Consider the following 15,970-nt stretch of genomic DNA (forward strand, 5'->3'; position numbering starts at 1 on the left):
TTGAATGCAATCTCTTTGGAAATAAGTTTTATAAAACACGTTATATATCTTTTTCCGTATTAAAAGTTAAAAGTCTTGTTTATGTTTTGTCTATGATTTCGCAGCCAAGCCGAATTGCGGTGTATTGGATCGTCATCTGTCTTGAGTCACTAAGGATGACGAGTGGTTAAGTTTTGTTGGTTTAGGGAGAAGTAATTATTGGATATTTCGTTGACGAATTTCTGTTGTATAATTTTGAGATATCAGCAAGAAACTCGTTAGTCAAGCGGTTTGGTACCTGACTCACATTTTTTAACACATGTGTAAACAATCACATGGTTATATTTAGTAATAAAATACTGCAAACTGGGTTAACACGTTTAGTGTGCAATGACTCAAATGTATTAATTATACTCTTAATAACGTCATATTTCAATGTATAAAAAAATATACTTTTTTTATTATCTAAGTAAAAAAATTTTATTGGAGATATCCCATGCTAAAGAAGTACTAACAAATCTGAATTTTTATAAATATGGAAGTGTCAGAGCTTCGACCATAATTATTCTACCCATCAAAAAATTTACAATGTTCATACATAAAAGAAATATAATACTGAGTTTGGGAAAAAAAATCCGTTTAATATAGTTTTAGGTGGTTGGGAGAAAATTGTTACGATGTTGGTTATCTAAAAAAAAATTTTCCATTTTTTATCGATTGATTTTTTGTAACTAGTTAGAGCTTTATGTTTAAGGTTTTTATCAATAATAAGACATGTTTGGCTTATAAATCTTTAATATAATTATAGTCAAAATAATACTTGTATTGTGCACTGATAGAATTTTAATATTAATAACACGTAATATCACTGTATCAATAACCTCAACAAACTATAATTATAAATACAGTGAAACCTCCTCTAAATAACGAACACCTTTAAATGCTTGACACTAACTTTTGATTTTAATATCGTAAATTTGCGGAATTATAAAATGCATTAACATACAAAATGACTTCCTGTCAAAATACGAAACAATCTAAAGTAGCTATGGGTCACCAATTGGCGGACCTTGGACACTTATATTATCACGAACCCTTATCCGTGGAGTATGTTTAAAAATTATAGATTCTAAAGAAATCTATATTTTTAATATATGTTTTAATTTTTATATTATTAATTTTTTTTATCTTTTTACCTTTGAATTTTTTTAAATACATAAAAAATAATTAAATTTATTATGTACCTATGTATATGACATTAGTATAAATCAATTTAATTATAATTTCACTTTTTTTTTTCCTTATTTATTCCTCTAAATACCTTTCAAATAAAGGACGATATTTCAGCGACTTAGGGTGTCCAGTATTTAGAGGTTTCATTGTATTATTATCAGATTTATTATTTAGGTCCTTTTAATTATTTTTAGGCCCATTATAATTTAAATACCTACAACATTTCTAAACTTTATTCAGACAAGTCTATAATTGATTTAGATCACCATGGAGTTAAAATTAACTTGGATATAATTAGCAGTGGATATTGAACATATTGAATAATAACATAAATATAAAATTAATACTAAATGCAATTACAATGAGTGGTGTACTTTTTTTGTTATTAAGTTTTGGATAGCCGAGCATAATAGTGACCAAAACTATAGAATATTACCATAATATTATGCCGTATTTTTTTGAAATAGAATTTTCTTTTGTTAATTTAAAAGTACCTAACTGATTTAAAAATTTCATTTTTCCATATTACAAATGAACAATGAATTATTCTAAATCGTCAGGTTTGTGTAAATGCAACACTAAGTAAACTTGGATAGCTTATATTAATGTGTTCTGCTAGGTACATTATTGGGACTGTATTGTTTATATAAATGACCTTATTTATATGGGACTTGAATGCTCTTTTTTCTGTATCGTCAATGACACTACGATTCTAATTTAGTTTAACTAAATTTAATTTAATCCTTAAAGCAACAATAATTCTTTCATCTATTAATGATTTGTTCAATGTAAACTTTCTGGAAATATATTTTAATAAAACATGTAATATGCTCTTTTCCATACAAATGTTAACTGTCTTGATATGAATGAACCCGTTAAAATACACGATGACACATGTCAAGTGATATACATCTGGTGAGTATAGGATAGCTAAATTTTTAATATAGGTGTAAATAATATTACATAGTTATATTTAGCAAATAAATATTGCAAACTGGGTTATCACGTTGATTGCGTAATGAAGCTAATTTATTCATACTCTTAAAATCGTTATATTTCAATTTCTAAAAAAAAAATAAACTTATTTTTTAATATCAAAATAAAATAATATTATTTTAAAATCAATAGTATACAATTATATTATGTTCAAATAAAATATTTTCGTCAAAAATGTACTCCACTAACTGCGATGGTATTTAATAGTTGTAATTTTTCTATATGGGACATATACTGCTGTATATTATGTACTTTTTACATAATAATATGTGTAAATGGTTGTATTTTTAAATTTAGTAACTAATATTGCAAACTAGGTTTATTACTCTACAACCCACGACTAATATCTATTATTTATATTATATAATTTTTATTTAAAATAATGGCATTACATATTTTATTATGTACATAATAATATTTTATTATTTTATTTATAATAACTGCCCTATTTATACATATATTATATTATATGTATATGTGTTTACCTATGTAGATGGGCATCAAAGATTTTTTTATTCAAAATTGGTGGTCTACACAACTAAAATGGTCAGGAACCAATGATATAGATAATGAAGAATATACCAAATCTATTGGTTAAGATAGCTCAAAAAATTTTGGTTTCAATTTCTAGTTATATCACCCACATCCTACTATTTACCATTTTTTGGACGTACAGAATGGATTTCAAACAGAACCTTTGATTAAAATTAAAATTTACCAATAAACATCTTAAAAAACGAAATTCTTCTAAGATTAAAAAGCAGTTGGAACTTTTCAACAAATATACTAAGACTACAGACAAAATAGAATTGACAAAAATGGCTTAGTTTCATCATTGAGCTAAAAGTATAAAAGAAAAGTGAGTAATCTATGTATCATAAGTAGCTAGGTATTTTATTTCAAAAATTATGTTATATTAGAAAAATAGTACATACTAAAGGAAATTTTACTTATTTAATATACATGGAGTTTGTTTTACGTATATACATTTATTTATCATTATAATATTAGTAACGCTAATTACAATTTGAATAAGGTGAACAATGGCATAAATTCAAAATTTAGATTACATTATGCATTTTTATTTAGTTTTTTTTTAATTTCATTTAACGCAAATTACAAACTTCAAAAGTGGCACAAATTATCAAAATACATTTTTAGATGTGGCGCAAATGACATGTGTATTTTTTTTTTTGGTTGTTTTTGGCGTAAATTACATAGCTATAACACGATTCCGCAAAATTTCCACCGAATTACATAAGCCCAATAAGATTCGTTGCGTGCACCAGAGCAGGTGTGGCGAACCTTTTTAGGGTCAGTTTCCAAATTTTTCCAGTACAGTTTTTGAAAATTTTTCACGTGCCCAAAGGAAATTGTATTTTCTACGAATAAAAAAAAGTTACAGATTTATTATATATTATTTTATTGTGTAGGCATACATTTTTTATAATTATAATTTTTAAAATTTATTTGTTTGAATTCCTTATAATAGTTTTTATCAAAACTCTACAAATAGCTTAATTTTTAGTATTTTCAATTTTTTCAACATTCCACCTTCGTCACCCGTGCTATAGGTTTGCCACCTCAGGTTTAGGTTGTGGTAATTATTGGAAATTTCGTTCACGGATTTAGGTTGTATAATTTTAAGCTCTCAACGAAAAACTTGTAAGTCAAGCGGTTTGCTACCTGACTCACATTTTTTAATACATGTGTAAACAATCACATGGTTATATTTAGTAATAAAATACTGTAAATTGGGTTAACACGTTTTGTGTGTAATGACTCAAATTTATTTATACTCTTAATGACCTCATCTTTCAATATATTAAAAATATATACATATTTTTATTAGCTAAATAAAAAGTTCTAATTGGAGATATTTCTGCAAAAGGAATACTTAAGAAATCTTTATTTCTTTAAATTTGAAAAGGCCAGTTTCTGCTATAATATTATTCTTTTTGGACCCATTTCGCCGAAAACCCATCTCGCCGAAACCTATCTCGCCGAAGCATAGTAAAATAGAATTTTGTTTCATTACAATATTAATTTAAAATATATAGTCAAATAAAATGGTGAAATAGGATGTAAATACAATACAATTACTATCCCAACTTTACGCGCAAACGCAATGAAACAGTTGAAGGACCACTCGACTGGTTAAAACCGAGAATTATCGACAACTGAGAATAAAACTAAAAAAATGATCGGGATAGACAACTCATATGCCACACTCAAGTGACGAGACACAATAGACAACCTAGCACTACACGACGACGACAATTTCTCAGGAATTCTAGTACTCTGGTACCAGTCCCGACATCGGGCCAACAATCGAGTTTCATGGTGATTTGGTAATCGGCGGTTTGGTGACGAAGACAGGATGAGGAACTGATGAATAATTTTATAGGGCATAGGTACTCACTAATATGGATGATGTTAATATGTTACTGACGATGATATTCGGCACTCAATGTTTTGAATGGTTGCAGTCATCGAACAATGTCATCGACTAACGGAGTTGTTGAAATAATTACAACATCGATTTCAAGTTGACGTAATATGTCATAAGAAATTCCTTAAAAAAAACGACAGAGTTCTCGTGGAAAAATGACGATACAATATATATATATATATATATAAACAGGATTGTTGACTACAGTAGCCAACGAATGGCAACGAACGATATATATTATGCATAATTTATGATACCTATATTGAAGTTAGAGAAATCTCATGCAAAAGAAGTGCTAAGAAATCTGTATTTTTATATATTTGAGAGTGTCAGCTGATTTAGTCGTATCCACGTGTATGGTTTCGCAGCAATGCTAAATGGCTGTTTATTGGATCGTCATCTGTCTTGAATTAATTAAGATCAACAATTTGTTAAGTTTCGTTGGTTTAGGAGGAGATAATTATTGGATATTTTGTCTACGGATTTTCGTTGTATAATTTTGAGCTCTCAGCGAGGAACTCTTCAGTCAATTGGTTAGCTACCTAGCCTATATTATTTTAACACATGTGTTAACAATTATTTAGTTATATTTATCGAAAAAATACTGGAATCTGGGTTAACAGGTTGACTGCTTAATGGCGCAAATTTATTTATACTCTTAATGACCTCATCTTTCAATATATTAAAAATATATACATCTTTTCGTTTAGGCAAATTAATTAATAAATTATACAGAGATATATACAGGGTATGATAGTGAAGTAACATACTTATAACTATTTATAACTTTTTAAAAATTAATTTTAACAACACACAAAAAATCAATATATCACGTAAAAATACTAAAGAAAAACAAGACTATACATTAAAATCATGGGAAGTATATCAAACCGGAAAATAAACAATAATCGATTATAATAAAAAAAAAATGGGAATGAGATACCATGCTTATTATTAATTATTATAATTAGTTAGGATTTTAAATACATTATATTATTACGATAATTTGTATAAGAATATAATACATTTTATTAAACAAATGGACATATGAGAGACACCATGCTAATAAAAAAAAAATTAGTTAAGATAATAACAATATAATACATTTTTAACCATACCAGTAAAGTTAACTGAGAGTCCGAAGTCTCTAAAAATATGAAGGAAAACGTATTATTTTAAACACATTTTTATAAAAATATATTTATATAACTCACTCAAACAATGTATTAAATAAATTAGTGTCCCGTGTAAATTTCGATATGTGTAAATTCGCCCAAACTATATGTTATTTTGAGTCATTCGTCCAAATGAAAATCACCCGAAAAAGATTCCTTTAATATAATTTTAGGTGGTAGGGGGGGAATTGTTACGATGTTAGTTATCCAGAAAAAGATTTCCATTTTTTATTAATAGATTTTCTGTTGCTGGTTAGAACACGATGTACATATGAGGTTTTTATCAATAATTAGACATGTTTGGCTTATTTTATATCTTAAATATAATGATATTCAAAATAATACTTGTAATGTGCACTGAAAGAATTTTATTATTAATAACACGTTAATAAAAATAGTACATACTAAACGAAAATTTACTTATTTAATATACATGGAGTTACACCTTTAAATGCTTGACACTAACTTTTGATTTTAATACCGTACATTTGCGGAATTATAAAATGCATTAACATACAAAATGACTTCCTGTCAAAATACGAAACAATCTAAAGTAGCTATGGGTCACCAATTGGCGGACCTTGGACACTTATATTATCACGAACCCTTATCCGTGGAGTATGTTTTAAAATTATAGATTCTAAAGAAATCTATATTTTTAATATATGTTTTAATTTTTATATTATTAATTTTTTTTATCTTTTTACCTTTGAATTTTTTAAAATACATAAAAAATAATTAAATTTATTATGTACCTATGTATATGACATTAGTATAAATCAATTTAATTATAATTTCACTTTTTTTTTTCCTTATTTATTCCTCTAAATACCTTTCAAATAAAGGACGATATTTCAGCGACTTAGGGTGTCCAGTATTTAGAGGTTTCATTGTATTATTATCAGATTTATTATTTAGGTCCTTTTAATTATTTTTAGGCCCATTATAATTTAAATACCTACAACATTTCTAAACTTTATTCAGACAAGTCTATAATTGATTTAGATCACCATGGAGTTAAAATTAACTTGGATATAATTAGCAGTGGATATTGAACATATTGAATAATAACATAAATATAAAATTAATACTAAATGCAATTACAATGAGTGGTGTACTTTTTTTGTTATTAAGTTTTGGATAGCCGAGCATAATAGTGACCAAAACTATAGAATATTACCATAATATTATGCCGTATTTTTTTGAAATAGAATTTTCTTTTGTTAATTTAAAAGTACCTAACTGATTTAAAAATTTCATTTTTCCATATTACAAATGAACAATGAATTATTCTAAATCGTCAGGTTTGTGTAAATGCAACACTAAGTAACTTGGATAGCTTATATTAATGTGTTCTGCTAGGTACATTATTGGGACTGTATTGTTTATATAAATTACCTTATTTATATGGGACTTGAATGCTCTTTTTTCTGTATCGTCAATGACACTACGATTCTAATTTAGTTTAACTAAATTTAATTTAATCCTTAAAGCAACAATAATTCTTTCATCTATTAATGATTTGTTCAATGTAAACTTTCTGGAAATATATTTTAATAAAACATGTAATATGCTCTTTTCCATACAAATGTTAACAGTAGGATGAAATAGTATGTTCTGGATCACCTCCCCCTTAAATTTTACATGTAAAAAGATAGCAAAAAATTATAGCCAATTCGTAGTACACGCACCTCCCAAGCACCTCCGAAACTAGCAATAATTACTCAATATAGGCAACCCGTAACACACATTGACCTAATTGAATCACAACCGCTACCTGATCCGACACGTAACCGACATATATTTTACCCCTTCCACATAAAATACATTACCCCCCTTATTTCCCCTTCGAAAAAAAAAATATAATATTCTGGTGAAAATTTGTATTAACTAAATCACACACTTGACTGACATATATTTTTCCCCTTACCAATATTACCACCCTTTTTATTTAGACACACACGCACACGCACACACACACATAATATACCTACATTAATATACGATTATACGAATAGACACCCACCAAAGCATATTATGCTTTTTACATTATATCTCACCTACATACGCTTTTCACATAAATATCACCTACATATACACATATTCACGTTTATAATACATATGCATACCTACATATATACAACCTTACATATTATACAGTTTACATATCAATAAGACATAGGTATCGCACAGCATACGTTACATATAGTACACAAGTTATACATAGTACACACTTATAAATACCTTGACCATACATCAGAATTTAATATAGTATAATACATAATCTATTTATATAATTACACACACACACAGTGGCGCCGAAACCATAAGTCAAGGGTGGCGATTGCCACCCTTCTTTTAATGGGTGGGTGTCTGAGCCACTGAAGAATGAGGTTGATAACTTGATTATAATTTATAATAATATATAAAGTATAAGCTAATGTTCTATAATTTAGCTTATTAATTATTATAAAGATAAAAACAGTATATACGCCGTATGGTATACACGTAGTATACGTCATACACTAGTCCATTGACTATTATATATTTATTATATATTTATATTATTATATTATATGTTTTGTAAAGGGGGGGGGTGGTGGTGCGTATAAATTTTAACCAACCAATGGCCCACCTTGTTAAAATATGGTTCGACGCCACTGCACACACACACACACACACACACACACATAGTCACAATTACGCACATTCCAATCTATACCTGTCGCCCTTTCCCGACGCTGTTGACCACCGCATTATACGTTTGTTTGACAACAGACCTGTAGAGACATGTCCGAGTATTGTCGGTGATTACTAGCAAGAAATTAGTGCATATAGCAAAATTTAATTAGTCCGTGTACTGCCGTCTATATGTATTGTCGTCCGAGTTCTAAAGTGATTTTAAGTGTATTCAAATATTTTTAAAAGTATCATCTTGATACACCATAGTTCGTTTTTCGTCCGTTAGTTTACTATTGTACTCCGTGGCTATTAAATCGTTTAGATTTCACTGTTATTCACACTTGACTGACATATATTTTTCCCCTTACCAATATTACCACCCTTTTTATTTAGACACACACGCACACGCACACACACACACACACACATAATATACCTACATTAATATACGATTATACGAATAGACACCCACCAAAGCATATTATGCTTTTTACATTATATCTCACCTACATACGCTTTTCACATAAATATCACCTACATATACACATATTCACGTTTATAATACATATGCATACCTACATATATACAACCTTACATATTATACAGTTTACATATCAATAAGACATAGGTATCGCACAGCATACGTTACATATAGTACACAAGTTATACATAGTACACACTTATAAATACCTTGACCATACATCAGAATTCAATATAGTATAATATATAATCTATTTATATAATTACACACACACACACACACACACACACACACATAGTCACAATTACGCACATTCCAATCTATACCTGTCGCCCTTTCCCGACGCTGTTGACCACCGCATTATACGTTTGTTTGACAACAGACCTGTAGAGACATGTCCGAGTATTGTAGGTGATTACTAGCAAGAAATTAGTGCATATAGCAAAATTTAATTAGTCCGTGTACTGCCGTCTATATGTATTGTCGTCCGAGTTCTAAAGTGTTTTTTAAGTGTATTCAAATATTTTTAAAAGTATCATCTTGATACACCATAGTTCGTTTTTCGTCCGTTAGTTCTACTATTGTACTCCGTGGCTATTAAATCGTTTAGATTTCACTGTTATTTAAAATACATTATATTTTACTATATTTCATTACTCATCTATTCGTTGAAGGGTAAAGTATTGTTTCGCGAGTTCGACTAGTGTTCTTCAGTATTTAACGTAATCATGTTCTCATGTAGTATATGCGATAAGACCTTTACTAGGATCTGCAGTCTACACAGACATGCCAAGTCACATGATGTACCTGTTAAGATTTCTTGCAGTATATGCTCAGAAATATTTACACGAAGAGATAACCTCATCAGACATAGCAAGGATAAACATCGTAAGTATTTTTAAATACAATAAACAAATTTATTAGATACAATATATATATATATAAAACCAAGACTATGTTTATTTATAATTTCTAATTATTACATAAATACAATTATATATTACTATAATATACGTTTTAATGTAATATATAATTAAGGTGTTAAACAGAGTTTAATTTGTTCGGCGGATTATTTTTCAGGTACAAATATCGTATTTCAACAACAACCAACCATAACCAAGCGAGAAATTCAAGATTTTTTTAAACCAGCTGAAAACATTTACGATTATAATGGTAAATATACGATTCATAACTTTAGATAAATATAATATACATAACTTACTTATATTAATTTATAAAAAAAAAAACACTTCATGTAGGAATATAACTTTATCGATTAATTAAAATAAATATTGCTTTATACCTTTTAAAATATTTAAAAATAAAAAATGCTATTAGTTTTTTCTTCAAAATCGCATAAGACAATACATATACAAATGTAATTGTCTTAGTGAAAATACATCAAAACATACGGAAATATCATCACTTCTTAGTAAAAAATAGGAAAAAATATCATAATTTAGATAAAATCCTGTACAATTATCATAGTTAACCCTGTTAAGAGCATACATAAGTATTAAGAATGTTCGTAAAATTGTTGAATAATTCTGATAAATGTAATAATATCTTAAATTCATTGAAAATATTTTCAAACGATTATTTTCATAACGTTATTAAAAACATACACAAATAATTTTAATTTATTATATATATTTTTAAGTATAGACATAGATATTTTGATAAATATATTTGACCATATACGTACATAATAATACAATATGAATATCTTATTTTTCTATGAAAAACATATACACATTTAATATAATACCAATAAAAACATAAATAGGCATACTATTTATCTAAAGATCTTAATAAACTATTACGAACGCCAGCGTATATACATCTTACTATTGTTTCATGCCACACAAAAGAACGTTGTGTATTATTACTATAACTGAGAGCTCTATATCATAGTTGTTTTTTCTCTTACATATATATAATGTATATATATACATGTATGTAATACTAGAACTTGACACCTACCTCATTTTATTAATGTTTATTTTTAAAAAAATCGTATTTTCTATATTATGATAAACATACCACAATCATTTTTTTTTAAATTCTTAATTTTTCTTCAGATATTTTTACTAAAAAACGTTTATATTTATAACAACAATTTATCTTTTTACACATCTTTTCTACTCATTTAAAACTTTTATAGATTTTCAACATGTAACATGCATTTCTATAATGTTTAGCAATACAATAGTAATCTTTTTTTTTTCAGTCCAATCTCACAATGGTCTTAAGCGTGCACATCATGTGGAAAATTCAAACGAAGCAGTAAATGCTAAAAAAACACGTATGAGCATCGTCAAGACACGAGGATTCATTAAGACAGGCACATCGTCATCGAATAAAATCAATTGGTTTTACGTGAAAAATACAGATAATTTGACCAACTATAGAACATTTTTAGAGTCAATAAAAAAAGACTTAATAGAACTACTCAAATCATTATCAACAAAACAACCAATCAAATATAATCTTAAACTAGAAGCATCATATGAACGCCCGAACGTAGAAAATTCAGCAGAGAATAGAGCATTTAAGACCTCAGCCAAGGAAATGTTTATGGATACAGATATTGAAGCTAAAATCACTCTAGATTTTGCCAATCTTTTATTTGAAGAAGAAATTTATACTTCTAAAGGAAGTGGATTTACGTTACAATCAATAGATGGTTTACTGTTGGGAGTATATAATTATACGCCTATGGGTGGTTCGTCTTATATTCCGCTACCAGAAGACATAAAAAATAAAAAAGCAATTATCAACCCTCAAAACTCAGACCAACAGTGCTTCAAGTGGGCAATCCTAGCAAGACACGTTTCAGGCAATAACAAAAATCTTGTGGCTGAAAATTATACTTCACTCGAAGAAACATATAACTTTTCCGACTTAACATTTCCGACACCCATCACAGAAATAAAAACATTTGAAAAAACTAACACGAAAATATCAGTCAACGTTTTTGGATTAAAAAAAGAAAAAAATAAGAAACATATTGTTTATCCACTTAAGGTTGTGGATGAAGAAAAAAAAGATCATTTCGATCTCCTGCTAATTACCGACGGAGATAAAAGCCACTACACCTATATCTCTAATTTTTCGAGGCTTGTGAGATCACAAAAAACATCACACACCGAAAATGTTGTATTTTGCAAACGCTGCTTCACATCATTTGATAATCAACCCAGGAAAAATGTACTAAGCGGACAAGCAGCACTTGATCAACACACTCGGATATGTGGAGCATACAAACCAATTTTACCTAAGATGCCTGAGCCCGACACATTGTTACAGTTCGATGGGTGGAGTAACGCTCAAAGACATCCGTTCGCGATATATACCGATTTCGAGGCACTCATTGTTAAATGCGAAGAAAGTAAAGGCAAGAAAACAACAGCTATCCAAAAACACGAGCCGATGAGCTATGGGGTATTCGTGAAGGCTACAGAAAACGTCCCCATCGATTTGCTTAAGAAATATGAGATACTAACATCACCTATTATTTATCGCGGAAGCGAGTCACATCAGGATGTAGCCAAGCGTTTTGTTAATGAAGTGACAGAGATCGCGAGAAAAGTTCAAGATTTACTTACAACAAATAAACCCGTCATAATGACAGAAAAAGAGCAAATAGCACATGTTTCGAAAAGTACATGCAATCTATGTGAATGTAATTTTTCTGTTAAAAACCAAAAGGTGGCAGATCACTGTCATCTATCGGGAAAATTTAGGCAAACTTTATGCAATACTTGCAACCTGAAACTCCAAAAACCTAACTTTGTTCCATGCTTTCTACACAATTTATCTAATTACGATGCTCATTTCATCGTGACCGAACTCGGAAATGACACTAAATCAATCTCGGTAATACCAAATAGTGAAGAAAAATACATTTCATTTTCAAAACACGTTACCAACAACTTTTCAATTCGATTCATAGACTCTTGTAGATTCATGGCATCAAAGTTATCAACACTCGCAGAAAATTTAATAACACCTGGGTTCGAGAAGTTTAGAGAAACAGCAAAAACATTCGTACCCAAAGATATGAATCTCGTCACACGTAAAGGTGTTTACCCTTATGAATTTACCGATAGTTGGGACAAGTTAGATAAAACGAGTTTACCTCAAAAAGAAGATTTTTATAGTACATTAACGGAATCACATATAGATGATAAGGAATACGAACACGCAGTGACAGTATGGAACCATTTCAATTGCAAAAACCTAGGAGAATATAGCGATCTTTATCTTAAAATCGATGTTTTATTGCTGGCTGATGTGTTCGAGAATTTCAGAGACATGTGCATTTTGACATACAATTTGGACCCTGTATACTACTATACAGCTCCAGGTTTTAGTTTTGATTGTATGTTAAAATATACTAACGTCAAATTAGAATTACTATCTGACTTTGACATGCACTTATTTTTCGAAAATTCAATCCGCGGTGGCCTCACACAAGCAAGTATGAGGTACGCCAAAGCTAATAATGAAAAAACCCAAGATTATGACCCAACAAAGCCCAAATCATGGCTAGTTTATCAAGATTGTAACAATTTGTACGGTTGGGCAATGTCACAATACATGCCATATGGTGACTTTAAATGGGTCGAACCGAAGTTAGACGGATTGGATGCTTTATCACCTACCTCAGAAATTGGGAGAGTGTATGAGGTAGATATATCATACCCTAATGATCTCCATGACTTGCACAACGACCTTCCATTTCTTCCCGAGAATAAATTTCCTCCTGACTCAAATTTATTTATACTCTTAATGACCTCATCTTTCAATATATTAAAAATATATACATATTTTTATTAGCTAAATAAAAAGTTCTAATTGGAGATATTTCTGCAAAAGGAATACTTAAGAAATCTTTATTTCTTTAAATTTGAAAAGGCCAGTTTCTGCCATAATATTATTCTTTTTGGACCCATTTCGCCGAAAACCCATCTCGCCGAAACCTATCTCGCCGAAGCATAGTAAAATAGAATTTTGTTTCATTACAATATTAATTTAAAATATATAGTCAAATAAAATGGTGAAATAGGATGTAAATACAATACAATTACTATCCCAACTTTACGCGCAAACGCAATGAAACAGTTGAAGGACCACTCGACTGGTTAAAACCGAGAATTATCGACAACTGAGAATAAAACTAAAAAAATGATCGGGATAGACAACTCATATGCCACACTCAAGTGACGAGACACAATAGACAACCTAGCACTACACGACGACGACAATTTCTCAGGAATTCTAGTACTCTGGTACCAGTCCCGACATCGGGCCAACAATCGAGTTTCATGGTGATTTGGTAATCGGCGGTTTGGTGACGAAGACAGGATGAGGAACTGATGAATAATTTTATAGGGCATAGGTACTCACTAATATGGATGATGTTAATATGTTACTGACGATGATATTCGGCACTCAATGTTTTGAATGGTTGCAGTCATCGAACAATGTCATCGACTAACGGAGTTGTTGAAATAATTACAACATCGATTTCAAGTTGACGTAATATGTCATAAGAAATTCCTTAAAAAAAACGACAGAGTTCTCGTGGAAAAATGACGATACAATATATATATATATATATAAACAGGATTGTTGACTACAGTAGCCAACGAATGGCAACGAACGATATATATTATGAAAACAAAACAAGTGAATTCAAATGTAATAACAAATAACAATATTAAGGGCGTTTCAATTAATTTATTATTATTATAAAGAACACACAACTTGTTGATATATTTTGATATAAGATTTTTTCATTAATTTTTATAATGAATAAATACCATTTCTACCTATCCGAGAATAGTAATTTACATTTTATTGAATCAACAATGTAAAATAAAATAAAAATTAAGAAAACCTGATATTAAATTACGTTATTTATGCACTTGCATTGTGCACTGATAGAATTTTAATATTGATGACACTTATCACTTTATCAACAATCTCAACAGATTATGATCATTAATATTATTGTCAGTATTAATATTTAGGATTGTTAAACAATTTTAGGCCAAGTATAATTTAAATTTTAAATACAATATACATTTATATTCTATACATTCTTCAGATAAGTGTATTTAGACCATTATGGAGATTAATATATAACTAATGGTCTACCTTTCACAATTATCTAATATAAAAAAATATAATCATATTGACTCAGCGATTAAAAAATAAGGAGTATATTTGGTAGATTTAAGATTAAATAAAATTTCATCACCAAACAATATAAAAATGATTTTCTTTGCTATTTCACAGTCTTTATACGTAATGTGTCTATGAGGTTGTACCTTCAATAAATATTTAGGTTTGCTCAGAACTACAATAAACTCATCACTAAGGATAGTATTATGCAACCTTTTCATTTAAATATTGATATACTATATTGCATAATTTATGATACCTATATTGAAGTTAGAGAAATCTCATGCAAAAGAAGTACTAAGAAATCTGTATTTTTATACATTTGAGAGTGTCAGCTGATTTAGTCGTATCCACGTGTATGGTTTCGCAGCAATGCTGAATGGCTGTTTATTGGATCGTCATCTGTCTTGAATTAATTAAGATCAACAATTTGTTAAGTTTCGTTGGTTTAGGGGGAGATAATTATTGGATATTTTGTCTACGGATTTTCGTTGTATAATTTTGAGCTCTCAGCGAGGATCTCTTCAGTCAATTGGTTAGCTACCTAGCCTATATTATTTTAACACATGTGTAAACAATTATTTAGTTATATTTATCGAAAAAATACTGGAATCTGAGTTAACAGGTTGACTGCTTAATGGCGCAAATTTATTTATACTCTTAATGACCTCATCTTTCAATATATTAAAAATATATACATCTTTCATATACATCAAATCATGGGAAGTATATCAAACCGGAAAATAAACAATAATCGATTATAATAAAAAAAAAAATGGG

The sequence above is a fragment of the Rhopalosiphum padi genome, chromosome 4 (assembly GCF_020882245.1).
Source record: "Rhopalosiphum padi isolate XX-2018 chromosome 4, ASM2088224v1, whole genome shotgun sequence".
Classification (NCBI taxonomy): domain Eukaryota; kingdom Metazoa; phylum Arthropoda; class Insecta; order Hemiptera; family Aphididae; genus Rhopalosiphum; species Rhopalosiphum padi.